The sequence below is a fragment of the Somniosus microcephalus genome, unplaced genomic scaffold, assembly GCF_052327205.1.
Source record: "Somniosus microcephalus isolate GS21.2 unplaced genomic scaffold, FLI_Smic_1.0 unresolved_chr2, whole genome shotgun sequence".
Lineage (NCBI taxonomy): Eukaryota > Metazoa > Chordata > Chondrichthyes > Squaliformes > Somniosidae > Somniosus > Somniosus microcephalus.
In genome coordinates, this window is record NW_028225180.1 from 42,481,327 (window position 1) to 42,492,379 (window position 11,053).

The following is an 11,053-nucleotide window of genomic DNA, read 5'->3' on the forward strand; positions in this document are numbered from 1 at the left end:
ACATGAACTATTTCAAAATTTTAATCATAGATAGTTAGAAAATCAAAACAGTTCATGTGAATCTTGCTTGACGGGAAACTTCTGTTTCAAATCTACATGGGAACTAACAGTTACTTAACATGGCGAGCTGGGCGAAGGTGAAATGTTCCCCCTGATGATGAATACTATCTGTCACACAATGTACTGCAGACATCTCATTACAAATCCACAGGTGATTCTGGTTATATGGCTGCAGTGGTTATAATGGATAAATGATTGAACCGCACACCCAGCAGAGCTGCGTTTTTGTACAAATAGCAAATGGGGAATTGGGCAGCAGTGAGAGAGGGACAGGCTCACAATGTTCTGATTGGGCAGCACTGAGAGAGGGACAGGCTCACAATGTACTAATTGGGCAGGACTGAGAGAGGGACAGGCTCACAATGTACTGATTGGGCAGCACTGAGAGAGGGACAGGCTCACAATGTACTGATTGGTCAGCACTGAGAGAGGGACAGGCTCACAATGTACTGATTGGGCAGCACTGAGAGAGGTACAGACTCACAATGTACTGATTGGGCAGCACTGAGAGAGGGACAGACTCACAATGTACTGATTGGGCAGCACTGAGAGAGTGTCAGGCTCACAATGTACTGATTGGGCAGCACTGAGAGAGTCACAGGCTCACAATATACTGATTGGGCCGCGGTGGGAGAGGGACAGACTCACAATGTACTGATTGGGCAGCACTGAGAGAGGGACAGGCTCACAATGTACTGATTGGTCAGCACTGAGAGAGGGACAGGCTCACAATGTACTGATTGGGCAGCACTGAGAGAGGGACATGCTCACAATGTACTGATTGGTCAGCACTGATAGAGGGACAGGCTCACAATGTACTGATTGGTCAGCACTGAGAGAGGGACAGACTCACAATGTACTGATTGGGCAGCACTGAGAGAGGGACAGACTCACAATGTACTGATTGGGCAGCACTGAGAGAGGGACAGGCTCACAATGTACTGATTGGGCAGCACTGAGAGAGGGACAGACTCACAATATACTGATTGGGCAGCACTGAGAGGGGGAGAGGCTCACAATGTACTGATGGGGCAGCACAGAGAGAGGGACAGGCTCACAATATACTGATTGCTGTCACTCTCGCCATGCTGCCCAATGTACTGATGATCCCCAATTATTTGATCAAGTCTTGGGTGAGTTCTTGTGGAATTCTATACATTTCCCGTTAACATGTCACAGGGAAATGTTAATATTATTGTGAAGATAAAAAGGGCATCAACTACAACAACTTGAATTGACATAGCCCCTGTAACATAGTACAAACGTCCCAAGAGGCTTAGCAGGAGCATTATCAGATAAAATGAAACACCGAGCCAAATAAAGAGATATTAGAACGGGGGACCAAAAGCCTGGTAAAAGAGGTAGAATTTTAAGGGTTAAAAGGCGTCAGTAGAGGCGGATAGGGTTGGAGAGGGAATGCCAGAGTTCATGGCCGAGGCTGCTGAGAAAACAGCCACCAATTGTGGTGCGGTGAAAATCAGGGATGCACAATGTTCCAAATTGAGGAGTGCGGTGATCTCGGAGGGTTGTAGGCCTGGAGAAGATTGCAGAGATAGGGATGGGTGAGGTCATGGAGGGATGGAAAACAAGGATGATAATCTCAAAATTTGCCAGACCGGGACCCAAAGTATTTCAGCGAGCACATGGGTAATGGATGAACAGGACTTGCTGCGTGTTCCGATAGGTACAGCAGAGTTTTGGATAAGATGAAATTTACAGAGTATGGAACATGGTTGGTTGGCCATCATTAGCGTGTTGGAATCATTAAGACTGGAGATACGAAAGGCATAGATGAGGATTTCAGCATTAGATGGGCTGAGGCAGGGGAGCAGACAGCGAATGTTATGGAGTTGGAAGTAGATGGTCTTGTTGATGGAGAGGGTATGGGAGTGAAAGGTCAATTCAGGATCTAAAAGATACATTGGTTGCAAACAGTCTGGTCCTGACTCTCACAGTTGCCAGGGAGAGGGATGGAGTCCGTGGCTTGGGTATGGAGTTTGTGGCTGCGATCAAAGATAATGGCTTTGGTTTTCCCAATATTTAGCAGGTGGAAGTGTTTGCTCTGCTAATACTGGATGTTGGACAAGCTTCGTGACGCATCAGAGACAGTGCAGGGCCTGAGAGAGATGGTGCGGGAGAATTGAGTCTCTTCAGTGGAATCTGACATTTTGTGTTCGGATGATGTCGCCAAGGGACAGAATGTAGAACATAAGTAGGAGGTGGTCAAGGATATATCCTTGGGGGATACCAGAGGTAACAGTGCAGGAGCGGGTAGAGAAAAACGTGCAGGAGATTCGATTCTCTTGCTACGAGTGGATGAATCATAGTCATAGAGTCATAACGGCACAGTAGGAGGCAATTCGGCCCATCGAATCTGTGTCCGCCCTCTGTAGAGCAATCCAGTCAGTCCCATTCCCCCACTCTATCCCCGTAGCCCTGCAAGTTTATTTCCCCCAAGTGCCAATCCAGTCTCCCTTTAAAACATTGAGTGTATTTGCTTCCACCACTTCCGTCAGCAGCGAGTTCCAGCTCCTCACCACTCGCTGCGTAAAAACGTTTTTCCTCACATCCCCCCTGTATCTCTTGCACAAAACCTTAAATCTGTGTCTCCTAGTCCTTGGTACCATCAATTAGTGGGAAAAGCCTTTCCCCTTCTCGCCTATCCAAACCCATCATAATCTTGTACACCTCTAGCAAATCACCCCTCAACCTCTTTTGCTCTATTGAAAACAATTCCAGCTTCTCCAACCTGTCCTTTTAGCTAAGATTCTCCATCCCCAGAACCATTCTGGTAAATCTTCTCTGCACCCTCTCAAAGGCCTTCACATCCTTCCTAAAGTGTGGTGACCAGAACTGGACGCAATACTCCAGTTGTGGCCTAACCAGCGTTTTATAAAGGTTCAGCATAACTTCTCCACATTTGTACTCATTACCTCTATTTATGAAGCTCAAGATCCCATATGCTTTGCTAACCACACTCTCAATATGTTCCGCCACCTTCAGAGACCTTTGCACATGAACTCCCAGGGCCCTCTGTCCCTGCACACTCTATAAAACTGTGCCATCATGTGTATATTGCCTGTCCCTTTCCTTATGCCAAAATGCATCACCTCACACTTCTCTGTTATAAATTCCATCTGCCACTTGTCTGCCCAGTCTTCTAGCCTTACTATTTCCTGTTGTCGTCAATTGGTACCATCCTCACTGTTTTCCACACCCCCAAGTTAGGTGTCATCAGGAAATATATGGGGAACACCACTGTCTACCATCCTCCAGTCTGAAAAACAGCCATTTACCACAATTTGCTGTTTTCTGTCCTTGAGCCAATTCCTTATCCAAGCTGCCACTGACCCACCTATTGCATGAGCCTCAATTTTGTTAACCAGCCTTCTATGTGATACTTTGTCAAACGCCTTCCTAAATTCCATGTAGACAGCATCTGTTGCATTCCTTTCACCAATCCTCCCTGTTACTTCATCAAATAATTCAATTAGATTAGTCAAGCACGATCTGCCTTTTACAAATCCGTGTTGGCTCTCCTTAATTAGAGGAACTGGTTTATCCGGAGGTTAACTGTCTGGAATCCTCGATCCACCGGCTAAAATCAAGAGCCGTTTCGTTAGGTTTTTTATCTTCTCGTGGCTTTTTTTTCACCATTCAGGCTCTGCAAGGTCTCGCAGAAGCTGTTGCTAAGCTACAGAGACGCTTGCAAGGTACGGCCGACTGTTTAGAAGCTGTTGCTAAGCAACAGGATTTGTTGATTCACACGGAGCTGAAAAGCTCCGTATGTTTCAACATTAGCACTGGTTTGTCCGGCAGTTTAGATGGGATGGCAACAGCTTAGTGCCATCGGTGCCGGATATCACAAAGTTTCCTATAGCTTAAACCTCTCCAAGAGCCCGTTATTTTTTTCCTTGATTATTGTTTCTCAAACTGTACCAACCACTGATGTTAATCTGACCGGCCTGTAGTTACTAGGATTGTCCTTACACCTTTCTTGAAATATGGTGTCACATTTGCCACTTTCCAATCCTCAGGCACCTCCCCCACATCTAGGGAAGATTGGAAAATTAAGGCAAGCATTTCCGCTATCTCCTCCCCCAATTCCCTTAGCAATCTGGGATGCGAGCCATCTGGACCACGCAACTTGTCCAGTCTAAGCATACCCAGCCTTTCTAGTATACCCTGTCTATCAATGTTCACCCCTTCTATTACTTCTAACTTTTCCACTGCTACCGATATTTTGTCAGCATCCACCTCCTTACTAAACACCGATACACAGTACTCATTGAGTATTCTAGCCTTGCCCTGCGCCTGTAAGCATAACATCTTCTTGGTCACTAATAGGCCCCTTCTTCTTCTTCCACTCGGCCTCTTACAACCTACTTATTGTTTATTTGCCGGTAGAAGATTTTTGGGTTCCCTTTTATGTTATCGGCCATTCTACTTTTATATTCTCTCTTTGCCAATCTTATTTTCATCTGCACCTCCCCTCTCAACTTATTGCATTTAGTCTCGTTCTCCCTTGAAGAATTCGCCTGACATGCACCACACACCCTCTTTTTTTGATTCATCATCTTCTCTACCTCCCTCGCCATCCAAGAAGCCCTTGCTTTGGTTCCTTTACCCTTCTCTCTTCTTGGAATGTACCTAGCCTGTACTTGGAACATCTCCTCCTTAAAGATCACCCATTGTTCTGTTACAGGTTTTCCTGTCAGTCTTTGATTCCATTTTACTCTAGCTAGATCCTTTCACATCCCATTGAAGTTAGCCCTATTCCAGTTTAGAAGTTCCACTCCAGACTGATCCTTGCTCCTCTCCATTGCTAATCTAAAACATATGATACGATGATCACTCGTACCCAATTGTTATCCCACAGACACTTGTTCGACCTGGCCCACCTTATTCCCCAGCAACAGATCCAGCAATGCCTCCTTCCTAGTTGGGCCAAAAACATACTGGTCAAGGAATTTCTCATGAAAACATTTCAGAAATTCCTCCCCCTCCATTCCCTTTACCTCAGCATTATCCCAATCGATATTTGGGTAATTAAAGGTCCCCCAATATCACCACTCTATAGGTCTTGCATATCTCTGCGATTTCCCTGCAGATATTCTCCTCTTACTCTCTCTCACTATTTGGAGGCCAATAGAATACCCCCAATAGCGTGATCATACCATTTTTGCTCCTCAACTCTAACCAAATGGATTCTGTCCTTGTCCCCTCAAGAACATCCTCCCTTTCCAACACTACAATGTCTTCCTTAATCAGCAATGCCACCCTTTTTTCCTTCCCTATCTTTAATGTACCCTTGAATATTAAGTGCCCAGTCCTCACTGTTTTATTGCCACGTTTCCGTTATTGCCACAACCTAATATTGCCAGACGGCGAATTGTGCTTGTAGCTCACCAACCTTACTCATCACTCTTTGTGCGGTTACGTACATGCATTCTAAACCCATTTTTGAATTTTTCATAGTCTTTCTTGGTCTGCTCCTATCTAATTAGGATTTACTTCCACCTCCAGTACTACTTTCATCACTAGTACTATGCATCTTTCATGCACATTATTCCTCTTTTTTACTCCTATATGCTGGTGCTGGTGCCCATGAAATTTAACCCGCCCAGCTTGTACAGGTCCCATCTTCCCCAGAAACGCTCCCAATGCCTCAAGAATCTAAGACCCTCCCTCCTGCACCATCTCTCCAGCCACACATTTTTCTGTTCTATCCTTCTATTCCTGTACTCACTAGCCTTTGACACCGGGAGTAATCCAGAGATTACTGCCTTTGAGGTCCCGCGTTTAATCTCTCTCCTAGCTCCCTAAACTCTGCCTGCAGGACGTCACCCCTCTTTCTGCCTATGTCGTTGGTACCGATTTGGGCAATGACCTCTGGCTGTTCATCCTTCCCCTTCAGAGTGTCCTGCAGCCGCTCAGTGAAAATCTTGATCCCGGCACTAGGAACGCAACATTCCATCCTGGAGTCAATTCTACGGCTGCAGCAATGCCTGTCTGCTCCCCCAACTATCGAATCCCCTACCACTATTGGTCTTCCACTCTTTCCCCTCCCCCGCCCCGCCGTGCAGCTGAACCACCGGTGGTGCCTTGCACTTGAGTCTGGCTGCATTCCCCAGAGGAACCAGCCACCTCACCAGTACTCAGAACAGAATATTGGTTGGAGAGCGAGATGCACTCTGGGGATTCCTGCACTACCTGCTTGGTTTTCCTCTTCTGTCTGATGGTCACCCATTCCCTCTCTGCCTGCACACTCTTAAGCTGCGGGATGACAACCTCCAGAAATGTGCTATCCACGTAACTCTGAGCCTTGCGGATGCACCGCCACTGCCGCTCAAGCTCTGAAACACGGATCTCGAGCTGCCGTAGCTGGTGACCCTTCCTGCACACGTGGTCGTCCAGGCTACGTGAAGTGTCCAGGACATCCCACATGGCACAGGATGTGAACTCCACGGGACTGAGCTGCCCTGCCATTCTTCTATTTAATAGACTAGGAATGGAAAGGAATTAAGAAAGATGATTAAGGGCATCAGGAATTTTAGATGAGGAAAGATCAAGGAAATGGGTTTAGTTTCTTTTACTGAAGCGACGTCAGGGTCTTGTAATTGAAGTTGTTTGATTTTTAATGGCATTAACAACATTGCTGCAGGAACAGGCTCACTGAGAAAAGGATCAGGTACTAACAGAAAGTTACAATTAGGAGGCAATGATTAAGATGGAATTTAGTTAAATTATTTCACCGAAAGATTAATAGAATCGGGGATCAAGTTACCAGGGAAGGGCATTTGGGGCAGTGTAAATGGGACCGAGAGACAATTAGATGAGTTTGTGCAGACACTGAACAGATGGGCAGGTGGTATCGTCACTGTTACAGAGTCCAACACCACCAGAGTCTAACAACAGCCTTCGGTCATCTGAGGAAGAAAGCGTTTGAAGACCAGGACCTCAAACCCGGCACTAAGCTCATGGTCTACAGAGCAGTAGTGATACCCGCCCTGCTGTATGCCTCAAGAGACATGAACCATGTACAGCAGGCATCTCAAAGCACTGGAGAGGTACCACCAACGCTGCCTCCGCAAGATTCTGGAAATGCATTGGCAGGATATGTTGTTGCTCAGGCCAACATCCCCAGCATTGAAGCATTGACCACGCTCGATCAGCTACGATGGATGGGCCACATCATCCGCGTGCCGGATACGAGGCTCCCAAAACAAGCGCTCTACTCAGAGCTACGACACGGCAAGTGAGCCCCAGGTGGGCAGAGGAAATGCTTCAAGGACACCCTCAAAGCCTCCTTGGAAAAGTGCAACATCCCCACTAACACCTGAGAATCCCTGGCCCATGACTGCACAAAGTGGAGGAGAAGCATCCGGGAAGGCGCCGAACACCTCGAGTCTCTTCGCCGGGAGCAATTGGAAGCCAAGTGCAAGCAGCGCAAGGAGCGCACGTCAATCCAAGTACCTCACCCACCCGCCCCTTCAACCACCATCTGCCCCACCTGTGACAGAGACTGTAGGTTCCGCATTGGACTCATCAGTCACCTGCAAACTCATTTTCAGTGTGGAAACAAGTCATCCTCGGTTCCGAGGGACTGCCTAAGAAGTAAGATGAGAAGTACAGAGACAGACTTGTTTGCATCAAGTGGATTTATTCGGCTTCTCAGAATTTTCCCGCTGCCATTTTGTTACAGAAAATACTAACAATGTTTGAGTGGTGTGGCACATACAGACTGCATGCCCTAGATGTTGATCGGGGCTGAAAACAGGCATGCATTGATGGAGCGTGCACTATACCTGCCAGTTAACGTTGACTGAGGCAGCAGGTATTATTTGTTCTGACTCTAATGAGCCAGTCGTGCAGTTAGCGCTACCCGTGCTATTCACTGGCTATGCAACTCTGCTTTCTTTTGACAGGGGGTTACTGCTAGATGTCGGGCCTCCCTGACATGACTTAAAAGGTAACCAGCACCTTGTAAAGGTACTCTCCGGGTACAGACAATAGGGAGACAATTGTCACAGAGTCATAGAATTATACAGCACAGAAAGAGGCCCTTCGGCCCATCGCACCCGCGCCGTCCATCAAGCCGTGTCTAATCTAATCCCATTTTCCAGCATTTTGTCCATAGCCTAGTATCCTATTGCATTTCAAGTGCTCATCCAAATGCTTCTTAAATGTTGTGAGGGTTCCTGCCTCAACCACCCTTTCAGGCAGTGAGTTCCAGATTCCAACCACCCTCTGGGAGAAAAAGTTTTCCCTCAAATCCCCTCTAAACTTCCTGCCCCTCACCTTGAATCTATGCCCCCTTGTTATTGACCCCTCTACTAAGGGGAAAAATTCCTTTCTATCTACCCTATCTATGCCCCTCATAATTTTGAACACATCATTCAGGTCCCCCCTCAGCCTTCTCTGCTCCAAGGAAAACAACCCCAGCCTGTCTAGACTTTCTTCATAGCTGAAGCGCTCCAGCCCAGGTAACATCCTGGTAAATCTCCTCTGCACCCTCTCCAAAGAAATCACATCCTTCCTATAGTGTGGCGACCAGAACTGCACACAGTACTCCAGCTGTGGCCTTACCAGCGTTTTGTAAAGCTCCATCATAATCTCCCTGCTCTTATATTTTTTGCCTCGGGTAATGAAGGCAAGTATCCCGTGTGCCTTTTTAACCACCTTATCAACATGTTCTGCTGCCTTCAGGGATCTTAGTACGTGCACACCAAGGTCCCTCTGATCCTCTGTCTTTCCTAGGGGCTTACCATTCATTGTGTATTCCCTTGCCTTGTTAGTCCCTCCAAAATGCATCACCTCACACTTTTCAGGGTTCATTTCCATTTGCCACTGTTCCGCCCATATGAACAACCCATCCAAATCGTCCTGTAGCCTTAGGCTTCCCTCTTCGCTATTTAACACCCCACCAATTTTCGTGTCATCTGCGAACTTACTGATCATACCTTTTACATTCACATCCAAATCATTAATGTAGACCACAAACAGCAAGGGAACCAGCACCCATCCCTGCAGTACCCAACTGGACACAGTCTTCCAATCACAAAAACAACCTTCCACCATCACCCTCTGCCTTCTGCCACTAAGCCAGTTTTGGATCCAATGTGCCAAGGCACCCCGGATCCCATGAGCTCTTATCTTCCTGACCAGTCTCCTCTGCGGGACTTTATCCAAAGCCTGACTGAAATCCATGTAAACCACATCCACTGCACCACCCTCATCCACACACCTAGTCACCCCCTCGAAAAAATGCAATCAAATTGGTCAGAAATGTTCTTCACTTGACAAAGCCATGCGCTATCCCGAATTAATCCTTGCCTCTCCAAGTGGAGACTAATTCTGTCCTTCAGAATTTTTTCCAATAATTTCCCTACCACTGATGTTAGGCTCAGTGGCCTGTAATTCCCTGGTTTGTCCCTACTACCACTCTTGAGTAATGGTACTACGTTAGCTGTTCTCCAGTGCTCTGGCACATCCCCTGTGGCTAGAGTGGTTCTGAAAATTTGTGTCAGTGCCCCTGCAATCTCCTCCTTTGCCTCACATAGCACCCTGGATTAATCTCGTCCGGGCCTGGGGATTTATCCACTTTTATGCCTGCTAAAACCGCTAGTACCTCCTCCCTCTCGATGGTAATATGTTCCAGTATATCACAGTCCCCCTGCCAGATTTCTATATCCCCATCGTCCTTCTCCATCGTGAACACAGATGGAAAAAATTCATTTAAGACCCCACCTACATCTTCTGGCTCTACACACAGCTTGCCACATTCGTCCCTAATGGGCCTTACTCTTTCCCTAGTTATCCTCTTGCCCTTAATATACTTATAAAACACCTTAGGATTTTCCTTTATTTTGCTCGCCAGTGTTATTTCATGGCCCCTCCTCGCTCTCCTAATTTCTTTTTTAAGTATCCCCCTGCACTTTTTATGCGCCTCTAGGGCTTCCTCTGTCTTTAGTCTTTTGTATCTGCCAAAAGCCCCTCTTTATTTCCTAATCCATTCTCGTATATCCCTTGACATCTAAGGTTCCCTGGGCTTGTTGGTCCCTCTCTTGACCTTTACGGGAACATGTTGCCATTGTACTTTCTCGTTTTCCTTTCTGCAAGACTCCCATTGCTCCGATATGGATTTTCGTTCAAGTAGCTGATCCCAGTCCACATTGGTCAGATCCTGCCTTATCATATTAAAATCGGCCTTCCCCCAATTTAGAAATTTTATTTCCGGTCCATCCTTGTCCTTTTCCATGACTACCTTAAATCTCACCGAATTATGGTCACTGTCACCTAAGTGCTCACCTACTAACACTTCTACCACTTGCCCGGCCACATTCTCTAGAATTAGGTCTAGTACCGCCCCTCTCTTGTAGGACTTTCTACATGCTGGCTCAAAAAGCTCTCCTTGAGGCACTTTAATAATTCTGCACCCTCTAAGACTTTCACACTCTGACTATCCCAGTTAATATTGGGGAAGTTGAAATCTCCCACTATTATTACCCAATTATTTGCACACTTATCTGAGATTTGCCTACATATCTGTTCCTCTATCTCCCCCTGACTGTTTGGGGGCCTATAGTACACTCCCAGCAAAGTGCTTGCCCCATTATTGTTTTTAAGTTCAACCCATATGGCCTAATTTGCGGAAACGGTTAATATATCATCCCTCCTTACAGCAGTAATTAACTCCTTAGTTAATATTGCGACACCCCCTCCTCTTTTACCCCCCCCCTCTGCCTCGCCTTAAGATTCGATACCCCGGAATATTGAGTGGCCAGTCTTGCCACTCCCTCAACCATGTCTCCATGATAGCAACAATATCACACCCCCATGTGTTGATCAACAACTTCAGTTCATCCACCTTATTCGCAAGACTCCTTGCATTAAAATAAATGCCATTCAGCCTTGCCCTACTCCCTTGTGCCATTACATATTTGGTCTGCCTTCAAAGCCGACTTGTTTTTCCTCTATATTTGGCTGTACA

At 46.6% G+C, this 11,053-nt stretch overlaps 1 pseudogene across 1 annotated transcript in view; it reads right to left on the reverse strand.

The window, feature by feature from the left end:
* LOC147092569 (NACHT, LRR and PYD domains-containing protein 14-like) overlaps positions 1-121 on the reverse strand; it is a 359,808-nt pseudogene extending 359,687 nt beyond the window's left edge. The window contains exon 1 of the transcript XR_015075001.1: positions 109-121. The product of XR_015075001.1 is annotated as an NACHT, LRR and PYD domains-containing protein 14-like (transcript). The remainder of the gene's footprint in view (positions 1-108) is intronic.
* Positions 122-11,053: the final 10,932 nt, after the last annotated feature.